Below are 16153 nucleotides of genomic sequence, written 5' to 3'. Positions count from 1 at the left end.
AGATTCGGGTATAATTTGCATGCATAAAAACCCTGCTTGGATTGGCTGAGTTAGAGAGGCCGTCCAAGCAGCCTGGCAGTGATTGGTGCAGGATCGATTTGGAAAATTCGTTTTGTGGCAATATTAAGACAATTTTCTTTTAGTGGCATATTGAAACATTTTCTGGGATATACTCGGCATAAGACAATACCCGATTTTCGGTTGACTTTTTTTGTTTCAAAAGTCGTCTTATATGCTGGAAAATACAGTAGATAAGAAAGGGAGAGCATACTATGTTCAAGAGAAAATGCAGGCTTCTCCAAAGGTGGAAAGAGCACCAGTACACAATCCAGCATGAAGGAGGAAAGAACACATCTCAGGGAGGAAATGAAGGAGATATATGGGCACAGTGTGCCAGTTTTTTGTTTTTTTTTTTTTTTTTTTTTTTTGGTGGGGTAGAGGATCAAGCATACTCGGGTTACTCCTAGATCTCTGCTCAGGAATTATTCCTGGTGGTGCTCATATAGGATGCCAAGGATCAAACCCAGGTCTGCTGCATGTAAGGCAAGTCCCCTATCCACTGAACTATTGCTCCAGCCCAATAAAATAATAACTAAAAATAACCTACCTATAAGCACACCCAAAAGAAATAAAATGTAGTCACAATAAAAAAAAAATAAATGTGGGCCCGGAGAGATAGCAGAGCGGTGTTTGTCTTGCAAGCAGCCGATCCAGGACCAAAGGTGGTTGGTTCGAATCCCGATGTCCCATATGTGCCTGCCAGGAGCTATTTCTGAGCAGACAGCCAGGAGTAACCCCTGAGCATCGCCAGATGTGGCCCAAGAGAACAGATTTATTTTTATTTTTTATTTTTTTTTGGTTTTTGGTTTTGGGTCACACCCGGCAGCACTCGGGTTCCTCCTGGCTCTACACACAGAATCACTCCTGGCAGGCTCGGGAGACCACATGGGATGCCAGGATTCGAACCACCTTTTTTTTGCATGCAAGGCAAACACCCTATCTCCATGCTATGTCTCTGGCCCCGGGAACAGATTTCTTGAGTTGTGCTTTGTAGAGAAATGTGTCTCAAAAATGCAAATCTTTTCCAACATAGCAGATTTGCCTATATATATTTGTAAGTATTAACTGCTCCAGTAGATGGTGCCTCTAACTAGTTTCTGCCTTAGTTTATTATACATAACTTTTTTTTTTTAATTTCTGTTTTGCTTTTTTTTTTGTGTGTGTGTGGTTTTTGGGTCACACCCGGCAGTGCTCAGGGGAAACTCCTGGCTCCATTCTCAGAAATTGCTCCTGGCAGGCACAGGGGACCATATGGGAAGCCGTATTCGAACTGATGAAAGGCAAACGCCTTACCTCCATGCTATCTCTCTGGCCTCTTTTTTTAATTTCTAATTCAATTACATTTTTTCCCTGAAGTCTTATGTATTCTGCCATGTTGTTGATTTGGATTCTCTTGAAGGAGTAAGAAATATATCAAGAAATCAACAAAATGCAAAACACAGGGTTTGTTACTGCAAATCTTATTGCAATTTCTTGTGAAAGAAGGCACAAATGTGCTAAGCATGAAAACGGGAATAGAACTGAGGAATAAAAAGGTGAAATACTTGGGGCCGGAGAGATAGCACGGAGGGAAGGCATTTGCCTTTCATGCAGAAGGTCAGTGGTTCAAATCCCAGCATCCCATAAGGTCCCCGAGCCTGCCAGAAGCGATTTCTGAGCATAGAGCCAGGAGTAACCCCTGAGCGCTGCCTGGTGCGACCCAAGAACCAAAAAAAAAAAAGGCAAAATACTAATTACAGGTTTTAGGTTATACTTTCAGAACTTTTTTCAGTATTTTGGGCTATATTTGGCCACACTCAGAATACTCCTGTTTCTGTGCTTAGAAATTATTGCTGACAGGGGCCGGACAGGTGGCTCTAGAGGTAAGGCATCTGCCTTGCAAGCACTAGCCCAGGAAGGACTGCGGTTCAATCCCCCAGCGTCCCATATGGTCCCCCAGGCCAGGAGCGATTTCTGAGGGCATAGCCAGGAGTAACCCCTGAGTGTCAAATGGGTGTGGTCCGAAACAAAACAAAACAAAACAAAAATTTATTGGAGACCGGAGATTTAGCACAGCGGTGTTTGCCTTGTAAGCAGCCGATTCAGGACTTAAGGTGGTTGGTTCGAATCCCAGCGTCCCATATGGTCCCCCGTGCCTGCCAGGAGCTATTTCTGAGCAGATAGCCAGGAGTAACCCCTGAGTACTGCTGGGTGTGGCCCAAAAAGCAAAAAAAAAAAAATTATTGCTGACAGGCTCGGGAAAACATACGTGATGCTAGGGATCAAAACCAGGTCAGTCACATGCAAGGCAAATGTCCTACCGTCTATCGCTCCAGCCCATTTTCAGAACTTTTTTTTTTTTTTTTTTTTGGTTTTTGGGCCACACCCAGCGGTGCTCAGGGGTTACTCCTGGCTGTCTGCTCAGAAATAGCTCCTGGCAGGCATGGGGGACCATATGGGACACCGGGATTCGAACCAACCACCTTAGGTCCTGGATCAGCTGCTTGCAAGGTAAACATGGCTATGCTATCTCTCCGGGCCCCATTTTCAGAACTTTTACAGTTGAAATTTTTCCTTACAAAATTAATCTAAGGGGGCTGAAGAGATAGCATGGAGATAAGGCGTTTGCCTTGCATGCAGAAGGATGGTGGTTCGAATCTCCCGTGCCTACCAGGAGCGATTTCTGAGCATAGAGCCAGGAGTAAACCCTGAACACTGCTGGGTGTGACCCAAAAACAAAAACAAAACAAAAAATTAATCTAAATAAAAATTTAGATTATTGTTTTGTCTTAGGGGGCATATCTGGTGATGCTCAGTGGTTACTACTATGTATTGAGGAATCACTCTTGGTAGGTTTGATGAGATGCCAAAGGATCAGATTGGCAAATACGAGTCAAGTGCCCTACCTGCTAAACTATCTCTTTGGCCCCCAAAATTTATAGATTTTTAAATTAGAAATAGAAACTAGGGGGCCGGGCAGTGGCCCAAGAGGTAAGGTGCCTGCCTTGCCTGCGCTAGCCTTGGACGGACCACAGTTCGATCCCCCGGCATCCCATATGGTCCCCCATGCCAGGAGCAACTTCTGAGCTCATAGCCAGGAGTAACCCCTGAGCGTTACCGGGTGTGACCCAAAAACCAAAAAAAAAAAAAAAAAGAAATAGAAACTAGGGGAGCCAAAGAGATAGCATGGAGGTAGGACATTTGCCTTGCATGCAGAAAAGGATGGCGGTTTGAATCCCAGTATCCCATATGGTCCCCCTAGCTTGCCAGGAACAATTTCTTTCTTTCTTTTTTTTTTTTTTTTTTTGGTTTTTGGGTCACACCGGCGGTGCTCAGGGGTTACTCCTGGCTGTCTGCTCAGAAATAGCTCCTGGCAGGCACGGGGAACCATATGGGACACCGGGATTCGAACCAACCACCTTTGGTCCTGGATCGGCTGCTTGCAAGGCAAATGCCACTGTGCTATCTCTCCGGGCCCTAGGAACAATTTCTGAGCATAGAGTCTGAGCATAGAGCGCTGCTGGGTGTGACCCAAAACCAAAAAAAAAGAAAGAAAAAAAGGAAGGAAGGAAGGAAGGAAGGAGGGAGGGAGGGAGGGAGGGAGGGAGGAAGGAAGGAAGGAAGGAAGGAAGGAAGGAAGGAAGGAAGGAAGGAAGGAAGGAAGGAAGGAAGGAACTAGGGGACCAAGTGATAACACAGCAATAGGGCATTTGCCTTGCACATGTTCAACCCGGGATGCACCAAGGTTGGATTCCTGGCATCCCATCTGGTCCCCTGAGCCTAACAGGAGCTATTTCTGAATGCAGAGCTAGGAGTAACCCCTGAGGGCCACCAGGTGTGGCCCCAAAACAAATACAAAACAAAAAGAAATAGAAACTAGGGGCCAGAGTGATAGTATAGCAGATAGGGCACTTGCCTTGAATGTGGCAGATCTGGTTTGGTCCTTGTCGTGCCATATTGTCTTTCTAAGCCTGATCAGGAGTGATCTCTGAACACTGAGCCAAGAGTAACTCCTGAGGACAACTAGAGATGGTTACAAAACAAAACAAAATGAAGAAATAGAAACTGGGCAGGAAGAGCCTGTCAATTTTCCAGAGGAAGAAGGCATCAGAAAAGATGATTCCACTGTGTCAATCTTTCAGGATTTTTTAGCACTTTAGGGCACAGTAAATACAGTCTAGCAGGTGCAGAGAAACGAAAGGAGCTAGAGGAACATCCAAGAGAGGTACAAAAGCACAGAAATAAGAGCAGGACTGGTTAAAGAAAATCTAAGAGGAAGTAGCTGGTTACAGGTATAGGAAGGCTAATTTTTAATTTTTATTTTTTGCTTTTTGGGCCACACCCAGTAATACTTCAGGGTTACTCCTGGCTCTGCACTTAGAAATAGCTCCTGGTTTGGGGGACCATATGGGACACTGGGGATTGAACCAAGGTCTGTCCTAAGTCAGCCATGTGCAAGGCAAATGCCCTATTGCTGCGCCACCACTCCAGCCCCAGGGAGGCTTCTTAATGAGGATGACTTCTAAGCTGTGATATGATAGGGAGGACCAAGATCCAGTGAGGCAATGAGGATAGGGGAGAAGATGCAAGGTAGCAGAAGAGTGCTTTGGGGCAGGGGGACAGGAACATATTCTTCAAAGGTTTGGGGGATAGGGCAAGGAAAGATGAAGGAAAGATTAATATTGCTTTTTTTTTTTTTCCTTTCTTGAGCCACACCTGGGCAGTGCTCAGAGGTTACTCTTGGCTCTGCACTCAGGAATTATTCTGGGTTGGGTGGAATTGGGGAACTATAATGCTGAGTTTCAAACTTGAGTAGGCCATGTGCAAGGCTCACGTTCGACCTGAAATACTATTGCTCTAACCCTAATATCAGTGTTTATGGGCTTCTTGCAGAGATCCTTCAGAGACACTTAACTTTTTTATATAGACCCCTACAGCAATCTAGCTAACACTATGAAGTGTAGAAAAACAGATTAATTATTTTAGTCCTGGATTGTGATGGATGAATGGTGAGATGGAGGGATGGAGGATGAGTCCTTTCTCTGCCGGCCCTGGCCATGTGCCTCTAACCCCTTCCTTCCAGACGGCAGGTCTTAGGGTGGCGGCGAGGAAATCATCCACAGACAGTCAGGTTCAGGAGACAGGAAGCTTTATTAAGACCCTGGCCAACATGTGTGCCCTTTAATCTTAAATTTTTTAAGCATGCTCTCTTCAGCTGCCCTGTCATCTCAACTCTTTCTGCCATGTCTCCTCCTGCTACTTTTTCCTCTATCTCCTGCTGAATCCTGAATTCAGTCCCTTTCTTGCCCCTCAGGCAATCCTTTTGTTACCTTCCAAAGATGCCTCCCAGAAATGGGCTGGTCTTAAAATCAGGTAAGGTTAAGCATGAAGATGAGGGTGGGGTGTCATCTCCCCCTCTTTGAATAATTAATGAGGAACTGTAATAAGCTTTTGTTTTCCTGACTTCTGCCTTTAGCCAAAGGCGGAACCTTAATATTCCCATAGCAACAAAGTTTAAAGTGAAAATTAATATATCCACTCTTTCCATAAACATAACTTTTCTGCAAAACTCACCTGTAACTTGAAATTACTTAATGCTTATTTGCCAACCACTATTCAGGAACATTCTTGTTCCTATCATTTAACCTTTCTGACTTAATGCAATTTAACCAAGCTTCTTGTTCCTATTAACCTTTCCCTAAACAAAATTACAAGAACATTTATACAGAAAATACACTTTGAAAACAGACTACTACATTAATGCACACAATAAAACATCATGCAATTGAAAACATTAATGATGGAAAACTATAAAGCAAACTTAAATCAGCAAGTAAATAACTTAGATAAAGAGATACACCAGGGGCCGGGAGGTGGCGCAAGAGGTAAGGTGCCTGCCTTGCCTGCGCTAGCCTAGGACGGACCACGGTTCGATCCCCCGGTGTCCCATATGGTCCCCCAAGCCAGGAGCGACTTCTGAGCGCATAGCCAGGAGTAACCCCTGAGCGCTACCGGGTGTGGCCCAAAAACCAAAAAAAAAGAGATACACCTGAAACTAAGTTAGATATAGGTGGTTTTTTTTTTTTGTTTTTTTTTTTTTGTTTTTTTGTTTTTCGTCCACACCCGTTTGGTTACTCCTGGCCAAGCACTCAGAAATTACCCCTAGCTTGGGGGGACCATATGGGACCGCGGTCCTTCCTTGGCTAGCGCTTGCAAGGCAGACAACTTACCTCTAGTGCTTACCTCACCGGCCCCAGATGTAAGTGGTTTTAAATCAATTTTTTCAGTTGGGCTTTGCTATTTTCTATCTCCTCTTTTTTTTTTTAATCCCATCACCAACACCATTTGTCCAAATGTGAAAAATTTGTGGGGTCTACCATTTTTATCCCATCACCAAATTGTCCAGAGGCTGGGCTTCTCCCAGGCCACTCAGCAGGAGCCACGAGCTCTGTCCCACTTGCCTGGTTTGGATCTTCTCCGCTTCTACAGTTTGTTAGGGCACTCAGATGCGCATTTCAGCCACTACTTGTTGCCTGCCAGGGTGATGCTGCCTGAATGGCTTGCATAAGGAGGGAAGTAACAGTTCAGTGTTTCTCGCTGAGAAAGTGATACGCAGCCCGCAGCTGCTGCTGCTCCGGCAGGTCTCCATCACTGCATCCGCCGTCCAAGGTGCTGAAAGCAGCTAGGGACATCTGAGTCAAAAGTCTTAAGTTTCAAATTCGAAATCTATGTCCAGGCTGAAGGTCCTAATCAGAAATCAGGCCACCCTCAATAAAGTCTTTTTTCTTGTACTTTTCCAATCAGGGCTCTCCATCAATCTCTGAGGTGGCTGAGGTTCTTAGAAAAAGGACTTGAAAAGTAAAATTTACTTTACTGAAAAGTAAAATCTCAGATCTGGGCCTCTGGGGGGATTGCTCCAAGATTTCAGTCCCTTCACTGGCCCTTCTGCCCTAAAAAAAAAATCTGTAATTATAGAAAAAGAAAATTATGTCTGCTGATACTTTCCACAAGTATAGTCCTGGCTGTAGAGTACCCTTTCTGCATGAACCGCAGCAGCCAATGCCATACCCTGGTAGACCCTCCAGCTGTCACTTAACCTTATCAAACTTCCAAGCTACCAAATCTATTTTAGATCTATAAATCCTGGACTGTGTGAACACCTCAATATTTTGGATTAGTGTCAGCCCAGTAGTATCATCAAAAATTTGATGGGAAAATTACTTAGTAATATACCAAGCTCAATGAGCCTAAATAGTAAATGGAATGCTCAACTTACACCAACCACAGCCCAGTAAATCCTTACATACTGGCTTTAGTAGTACCATGGAGAGAGAGATGAAACAATCATTTTCAGTTGACCCATGTTGATCTACGTTTTGATAATTCCATTCATCTTTGCGTTGTAACAAACAATGAAAAGTATATTTGTGTGGGCTGGTAAGGTGTTTGCCTTACATGTGGCCAACCTGGGTTTGATTCTTTGGCATCCCACATGGCCCCCGAACCTTGCCAGGAGTAATTTCTGAGTGTAGAGCCAGTAGTAACCCGTGGCTGCTGGGAGTGGCCCAAAAATCTAAAGGGGGGGGGGGGAATTTGTTTGTGCCTGCATGGAGGCATGCTTTGATGATAAATAAGAGATTGGGGACACTAGTCAGTGGAAGGTCACACTGGTGGTGGGATTGTTATTTGAATGCCTAAAATGCCTAAAATTGACTATTATGAACAAGTTGGTAAATTGCAATGTTACAATAAATATTTAAAAAATATTTGATTATGGGGCTGGAGAGATAGCATGGAGGTAAGGCGTTTGCCTTTCATGCAGGAGGTCATCGGTTCGAATCCCAGCATCCCATATGGTCCCCCGTGCCTGCCAGGAGCAATTTCTGAGCATGAAGCCAGGAGTAACCCCTGAGCACTGCCGGGTGTGACCCAAAAACTACCAAAAAAAAAAATTGATTATAAAAAGGTAATATAGAGTGATATAATGTATTATGTGATTATAATGTATAACATAAAACCTAATAGCAGCTCTAATAACTATCATTAATACTACTTATTATTATTATTTGGTTTTTGGACCACACCTGGCAGTGCTCAGGGATCACTTCTAGTCATATGCAGTACTGGGGTTCAAACCTAGGTATGGCAAAAGGCAAGCACCTTACTGTACATTTTCTAGTTACTTTGAAACAATGAGCATTATGTGATAAAGAGAGGTGATATTAAAAATAACTGTTATTTCTTTTTTTTTTTTTTTTTTGGTTTTTTGGGCCACACCGGGTAACACTCAGGGGTTACTCCTGGCTATGCGCTCAGAAGTTGCTCCTGGCTTGGGGGACCATATGGGATGCCGGGGGATCGAACTGTGGTCCGTCCAAGGCTAGCGCAGGCAAGGCAGGCACCTTACCTCTTGCGCCACCGCCCGGCCCCAATAACTGTTATTTCTATTGATGACAAAATCACAGGTAAGGAACTGGAGCAATAGAACGGCAGGTAGGACTTTTTGACTTGTACACTGCTGACCTGGGTTCGATCCCTGGCATCCCATATGGCACCCTAAGCCTGCAGGCGTAATATATGAGTGCAGAGGACTGATACTTGAGTGCTTCCTAGTATGCCCCCCAAAAAATCAAGGTAGTTATTATACATTAGATTTTTTGGGGGGGAGGTCACACTCAGTGGTGCTGAGGGTTACTCATGGCTCTGTGCTCAGAAGTTGCTCCTGGCAGGCTCTGGGGACCATATGGGATGCTGGGATTTGAACCACAGTCCTTCCTGAATCAGCTGCATGCAAGGCAAATGCCCTACCACTGTGCCATCTCTCCAGCCCCTATACATTAGTTTTTTGCCTTTATTGAAGAAAGTACTTTCAATTCAATATTGGTGAGAAGAGGAAAAAATAGATGTAATTTTCTTCCTATCGCCAACCAATTAACCAATTAAATTCTATCTACAGACATAGGAAGTTTATGGAGCATTTCTAGTTAAAGAATGGAAATAGAAAGCAGTTTTGACTATTCAAGCTAAATTGACACTTGGATCTTGAGAGGAAAAGGCAGTTAAATTGAGGGCCAGGAGCTCCTGTCTTCCTATACAGCAAACCTTGCTGAAACATCTACCAACTGTCTGGTCTACTGCATGGTGTCTGCAGACAGTTTTTGGGAAAGATAATTTTCAAATCAATAAAGGAAAAGATTGCTGAGCACTGTTTACTGATTTCTATCAAGGCATGGGGTGTTGCTTGAGAACCATCAGAGTAGGAGAAATTTAACTTACATTGCCCTTTCTGCAGTTAAGAAAAGCTGTATAGGGGGCCGGGCGGTGGCGCTGGAGGTAAGGTGCCTGCCTTACCTGCGCTAGCCTAGGAGACGGACCGCGGTTCGATCCCCCGGCGTCCCATATGGTCCCCCAAGCCAGGAGCGACTTCTGAGCGCATAGCCAGGAGTAACCCCTGAGCGTTACCGGGTGTGGCCCAAAAACCAAAAAAAAAAAAAGAAAAAAAAAAAGAAAAGCTGTATAGGGCCGGGCGGTGGCGCTAGAGGTAAGGTGTCTGCCTTGCCAGCGCTAGCCTAGGACGGACCACGGTTCGATCCCCCGGTGTCCCATATGGTCCCCCAAGCCAGGAGCGACTTCTGAGCGCATAGCCAGGAGTAACCCCTGAGCGTCAAACGGGTGTGGCCCAAAAAACCAAAAAAAAGAAAAAAAAAAAAAAAAAGAAAAGCTGTATAATCTTCAGCAAGTTTATATTTTTTAATACTTTTTATTTTGACCAAAGTGGATTACAAATCTTTCAAGTAATATTTTAGGTAAATTTATCTTTTTGTTTTTATACAGTGGAGTAATAAAAATAGGATCACAAAGTTATGGATTGTTATGTAAAACATGTGGCTTCTGTAAACACTACATCCTGTAGAAAATAAATAAGATGTCTGCTCCCATGAGGGATCTGTATTGGAAAATATTCAGTAATCATATTATTTTTTTTTATAATAGGGATCAAGTTTAGTTCTTCACATATTAAGACAAGTCCTTTACTGTTGAGATACATTCCAAGTACATCCCAAGTACATTCCAACTTAAGATATTAAGTTATTAATTAAGATACTTTGGGGCTGGAGTAATAGCATTTGCCTTGCATACAGCCGACCTGGGTTCTATTCCCAGCATCTTATATGGTCTCTAAATTAAAATATTTTGGGACCAGAGAGCACAGCGGTAGGGTGTTTGCCTTGCATGTGGCCGACTCTGGAAAGACCAGTTTCGATTCCCGGAATCCCATATGGTCCCCCAGCCTGTCAGGAGCGACTTCTAAGCACAGAGCCAGGAGTGTGGCCCACCACCAATCAATGAATCAATCCATCAATAAAAATAAAGTTAAAAAATAGGCCGGAGAGATAGCATGGAGATAAGGTGTTTGCCTTTCATGCAGGAGGTCATCGGTTCGAACCCCGGCGTCCCATATGGTCCCCCGTGCCTGCCAGGAGCAATTTCTGAGCCTGGAGCCAGGAATAACCCCTGAGCACTGCCGGGTGTGACCCAAAAACCACCAAAAAAAAAAAAAAGTTAAAAAATAAATTAAGATAATTAAACGCTGAGATTCAGGAGCTGGAGAGATAATACAGTGGGTAAAGTGCTTGGCTTGCATGTGGTAGATTTAGGTTTGATCATCAATCCTGTTTTTGCTTCTGCAAAAAAACAAAAACAAATGCAAACAATACCCACGATTGGTAACACAAAAGAAAGTGTAAGTTTTTTTTTAAATTATACATATATTTTAAATTTTTTACATTTATTTTTATAGATATTTGGGTCCTAACATATATGCATATTCAATTTCAGTAGATTTTGTTAACCTGTGGGTGATTTGTCAATATAATTTTAAGTATTCTTTTTGTGCATAATAGGTAATACTTTTTCTGTAGTTTTGCTCACATTTCTGTAATTCTAGAGAGAATGAGTGTTGTCAGACCAGTTGTTAGTCTATGACTAGATCTGATTTTGTCCAGGAGTGAAAAAAAGCTTGTTAAGTGTTTTGGAGAAGTCAGCCTGCTGACCTTTCAAGAGTAGAAACCCTCTATTATTTTTCTGCATCCCGGTTGCTCCCTCCTTGCTTGAATCCAGGACATTCACACCTTTCCTCTTTTCTGGATAGAAAGAGTCAGGTTTCAGGTCTGCCGTTTCTGGATACAGGATACTTAATACTAATTTTCACAGATCAGCATCTTTTTTTCATGTTCCCCAGTAAATGTCATTCTTGAGTCGAGCAGCTTGTCGAGGATCGGAAGAGAATCCTTAACACTGCGTGTCACTTGTAGCTCTGGCTTGAAATCCCGTTGAAATTTCCTAGCAGGTCTGAATCACAAGTAACTTCCAAGCTGTTTTCAGTTACTTAAAAGCTGAGATTGATTGCACGGTGGCAAACCGCCTAATTAAACCACAACGGATCATTGACTTCTATTCTGCTCTGCAAATAAATTTCAAGTTCATTTTGCTCAGATGGAAAAACAAAAAACTTAGATTCGACGAGGATGGGATTCGAACCCACGCGTGCAGAGCACAATGGATTAGCAGTCCATCGCCTTAACCACTCGGCCACCTCGTCCCAGAAGCCTACCTCTTCCTGGTAGCTATAGGGAGTCATATCGGGGGGGATGTGACGCAAAAAACCCCCACAAACATGGCGGCTGTCACGGTTAGTGTACAAACGCCGCCATGTTGTACGGACACCAAAGCTCCTTGCATGCCATAAAAGGCGCTCGGGGGCGTGGCTTCTGCGCGTGCGGCTCTGCGCACGCGCGCCGGCTTGGCGGTTTTTATTTGAATGCTTCGCCCCAGCTCCTCAGGAGTTGGGAGGTGACGCCGCCGCGGCGCCAGCTGGGAGCTTTCCTCTCAGGTGAGCGCGCCGACCTCCGAGCTAAAGGGTCGAGTCTGTCAGGAACGGGGGGGCCTAAAGAGAATGACATGACCCTGGGCTTCTGAGGGAGAGAGCGAGCGAGGGAGAGAGAGGCGGGGCCGCTCCCTCAGGCCGCTGAGGGTCTCCTCAGCGCGGGGCCCGGAGGCGAGCTACGGCCTCCCACTCGCGCCCGAGCGCTTCCCGCACCCCACCACAACCGCTCGGGCCGGCTCGGACCGGACCGGGGCTCGCGGGGGGGTCTGGACATCCGGGTCTTGTGCGGCTTGAGAGTCCTGTGAGGGGCGGAGGCCGCCGGAAGTGCGAGTAACCTGCGAGGAGACGAGAGGAGGAGGCCGCCGGAAGTGCCGCCCCGACGCGCCTTCTGCTTTATAGGCTTCGTGCGCGGTCTCTGCTTAGCTCGCGGAGGGTGCAAGGCTTGTTGGACAGCCCCAGGAAGGCAGCTAAGAGGGACCCACCATCCCAGTGCCACCAGAGACCTCACACAGAGGTGACCAGTCTGATCTGTGAGGAAGGCCGAGCCAGCTATGCCCACAGCTGACAAGGGGCTTGGAAACACTTGAGCCCAAAGCAGAAATTGCACGGGGAAAGAGGGAACCTCAGAATCCTACATTCTCTCTGTCTCTGTCTCTGTCTCTCTGTCTCTGTCTTTGTCTCTCTCTCTCTCCCTCCCCCCCCCTCTCTCCCTCCATCCCCCCATCTCTCTCCCATCTCTCTTCCCTCTCCAAAACACAGTCTCTGAAAATGCTTGTGAGTCTAGGCGGTCCACATGCTCAGGGCAAGAAGGTACTTATTCTTGCTGTTCGTCCTTCATTGCACAGTCAGTCGTATATTTGCATTCTTGTTCTGGAAGTCTTGTGAGCTGGGGCAGTTAGGTCTGCAGGGTGTCTTCCCCGTCCGGGTGGTTCCACCTCAAAGAGAAACGAGGTTCCTGCTTCCTCTCCCATCCTGCAACCCAAACAGCTTTTGGGGTGCAGAGAACAACACAACCCACAGCTGGTATAGTTGATGTCCATAATGACTTTAGTTTGTTCAATTCTTTTTTTTTTTTTTTTTTTTTTTTTGGTTTTTGGGCCACACCCGTTTGACGCTCAGGGGTTACTCCTGGCTATGTGCTCAGAAATCGCCCCTGGCTTGGGTGGACCATATGGGACGCCGGGGGATCGAACCGCGGTCCTTCCTTGGCTAGCGCTTGCAAGGCAGACACCTTACCTCCAGCGCCACCTACCCGGCCCCTCAATTCTTTTTTTTTTTTTTTTTTTTTTTGTTTGTTTGTTTCTGGATCACACCGGCATGGCTCAGGGTCACTCCGGTCTCTACGCTCAAAATCGCTCCTGGCAGGCTCGGGGACCATATGGGATGCCGGGATTCGAACCACTGTCCCTCTGCATGAAAGGCTAACGCCTTACCTCCATGCTATCTCTCCGGCCCCTAATTCTTTTTTTTTTTGGGGGGGGAGGAGGGGATGTTCCACTCGGTGGTGCTCAGAGGTTCCTCCTGGCAGGCTGGGGGACTATATGAGATGCTGGAATTCGTACCACCGTACATCCTGGGTCAACTGCTTGCAATGCAAGCGCCCTACCGTTGTGCTATCTCTCCAACCCCTAAATATTCCATTTTTATGGCATTATAAAGTAGAATTTATAATGGAGTTTAAAAAACAACAACAACATTGTAGTGTTACTTTTCCTATTTAGGCAAATTTTTACTAGTAGAATTTTAGCCAAGTTAATTATTGTATTTACAGCTTTCAGTTCTTCATAATCTGATCCATTACATTTTCTTTTTGTTTTTGTTTCTGTTTTTGGGCCACACCCACCGGTGCTTAGGGGTTACTCCTGGCTGTCTGCTCAGAAATAGCTCCTGGCAGGCACGGGGGACCATATGGGACACCGGGATTCGAACCAACCACCTTTGGTCCTGGATCGGCTGCTTGCAAGGCAAACGCCGCTGTGCTATCTCTCTGGGCCCTCCATTACATTTTCAAATAAGAAGTAGGTTTTAAGTTAGACTCAGTAGAAGGCATTTAATTACAGAAAAATAGTTTTTCTCTCCACCTTGAACCCAGCCAGACTGCTACTACCGAATAATTTCGGCCTGTTCTCTTGCATAAACACAGCAGTACTGGAAAAAAATCTCCATTTGGGGCACTCCATTATTCACAGAATTTCCAGGGATTGGTTGAGGACAGAGCAGTTGTTGAATACTTTACCTGTCCCATCAGGGTTGGCTGATGTAAGGATGAAAAGGCCAGTTTAGGAGCCAGTGCAATAGTGTAGCTGTAGGGCGTTTGCCTTCCACGCAGCTGACCCAGCACGGACCTGGGTTCGATCCCAGGTGTCCCATATGGTCTCCCAAGCCAGGAGTGATTTCTGAGTGCATACATAGCCAGGAGTAACTCATGAGTGTCACCAGGTGTGGACCAAAAAAAACAGAAGGAAAGGAAAGGAAAAGAAAGGGAAGGGGAGGGGGAGAAACAAAGGAGAGAGAAGGAAGAAGGAAGGAAGGAAGGAAGGAAGGAAGGAAGGAAGGAGAAAGAAAGAAAGAAAGAAAGAAAGAAAGAAAGAAAGAAAGAAAGAAAGAAAGAAAGGGAGGGAGGGAGGAAGGGAGAGGGAAAGAAAGGAAGGAAGAAGGAAGGAAAGAAAGAGCAAGTCAGTTCAGTATGATGGTCTGAAGGATGGCCTTGGGCATCTCATCCTCTGCAGGAGTGTCCCAGAGGTCGCTGGTCCAACAAACCCAGAGTGGGGGACCCGGGGTCCCCCATCCTAACAGGATATGTGTGTTCTAGAGAAGGAAATGTGTGTGGAGTAGTTATAGTGATCTGGATGGTGGTCTGATGCTTTAGGTCTGAGAACTTCCAGTGATGATGGTAATGTTTTTTGTTGTTTGAGGCTTTATTTTGGGAGGGGGATCCACCCCTGGCTGCGATCAGAGGTTATTCCTGGCTCTTTGCTCAGAAATCGCTCCTGGCAGGTTCGGGGGACCATCTGGGATGCCAGGGAATCAAACCTGGGTCATCTGCGTACAAGGCAAATGTCCTACTGCTGTGCTATCACTCTTGCCCACTTTTCTTTTTCTTTCTCTTTTAGGGCCACACTAGCAATGCTCTGGGGTTACTCTTGGCTCTCTGCTCAGGAATTAATCCTGGCAGTGCTCAAGAGACCAGTTGTTCTTGTCCTTCTTTTTGTTTGTTTGTTTTTAGTGGTTGGTTTTTGGACCACTTCTGGTAGTGCTCAGGCTTTCTCCTGGCTCTGCACTCAGGAAATAGGAAGTATTTCTGGCGCTGCACAGGGGACCTTATGGGATGCCCAGGATTGAACACAGGTTGGCTGCTAGCAAGGCAAGTGCCCTACCCTCTGTACTATTTCCCCAGTCCCCTGGGCCCTCTTTTGTTGTTGTTTTGTTTTTGATTTTGGTGTTTGGGTTACACAGAGCAGCGTTCGGCAGCGCTCGGGGGTTTACTCCTGACTATGCTCAGAAATCGCTCCTGGCAGGCTCGGAGGACCATATGAGATGCCGGGATTCAAACCATTGTCCTGCATGCAAGGCAAATGCCCTACCTCCATGCTATCTCTCCGACCCTTTTTTCTTTGTTTTTAAACTGACCTTTATTTATTTATTTTTTTGAAGATCAGAGGTTCATTTTATTTGGTGGTTCATTACACCATTCTCTAATTTGATTATTATGTTATTTATTATGAAAGCATGTAAAATAGGACTTCTCTAGTTTTTTTTTTTTTCTGCAAAAAGTAATATTGACTCTGGGGCTGGTGTGATAGCCCAATGGATAGGGCGCTAGCCTTGCACTCGGTTGACTTGGGTTCAATCTCTGGCATCCATATGATTTCCTGATCCTGTCAAGAGTGCTTCCTAATTGCAGATCCAGGAGTCGCTGAGTACCACTGGGTGTGGCCCAAGACAAAGAAATAAAAAACTTAATGTTAATTCTGATGACAGCACATAAAGTATTTAGTTTATAATAATAATTTAGAAATATCAACATTAACTCAGAATTGCTAATCTGTTCTTTAAGATCTGCAGTACAATTTTTCCTAACTTAAAGGTGTGGTTCTAAAATTAATATATAAAGGGAAAATCTAGTCATTGGTAGGTAGGAAGTAAAGTAAAGGGAAAACTTTAAGCACTATCTCAGTTTATAGAAAAATTGATTAGTTGGAAAGATTCATTGTATACACTTTTTTG

The 16153-nt window shown here is 45.1% G+C and overlaps 1 non-coding gene across 1 annotated transcript; it reads right to left on the bottom strand.

Moving 5' to 3' along the window:
• Nucleotides 1-11559: 11559 nt before the first annotated feature.
• Nucleotides 11560-11641, bottom strand: TRNAS-GCU (transfer RNA serine (anticodon GCU)). Its single transcript has one exon. It is a non-coding gene; the product is annotated as a tRNA-Ser (tRNA).
• Nucleotides 11642-16153: the final 4512 nt, after the last annotated feature.

The sequence above is a fragment of the Suncus etruscus genome, chromosome 10 (genome assembly GCF_024139225.1).
Source record: "Suncus etruscus isolate mSunEtr1 chromosome 10, mSunEtr1.pri.cur, whole genome shotgun sequence".
Taxonomy (NCBI): domain Eukaryota; kingdom Metazoa; phylum Chordata; class Mammalia; order Eulipotyphla; family Soricidae; genus Suncus; species Suncus etruscus.
This window is presented reverse-complemented; position numbering and strand designations above follow the sequence as displayed.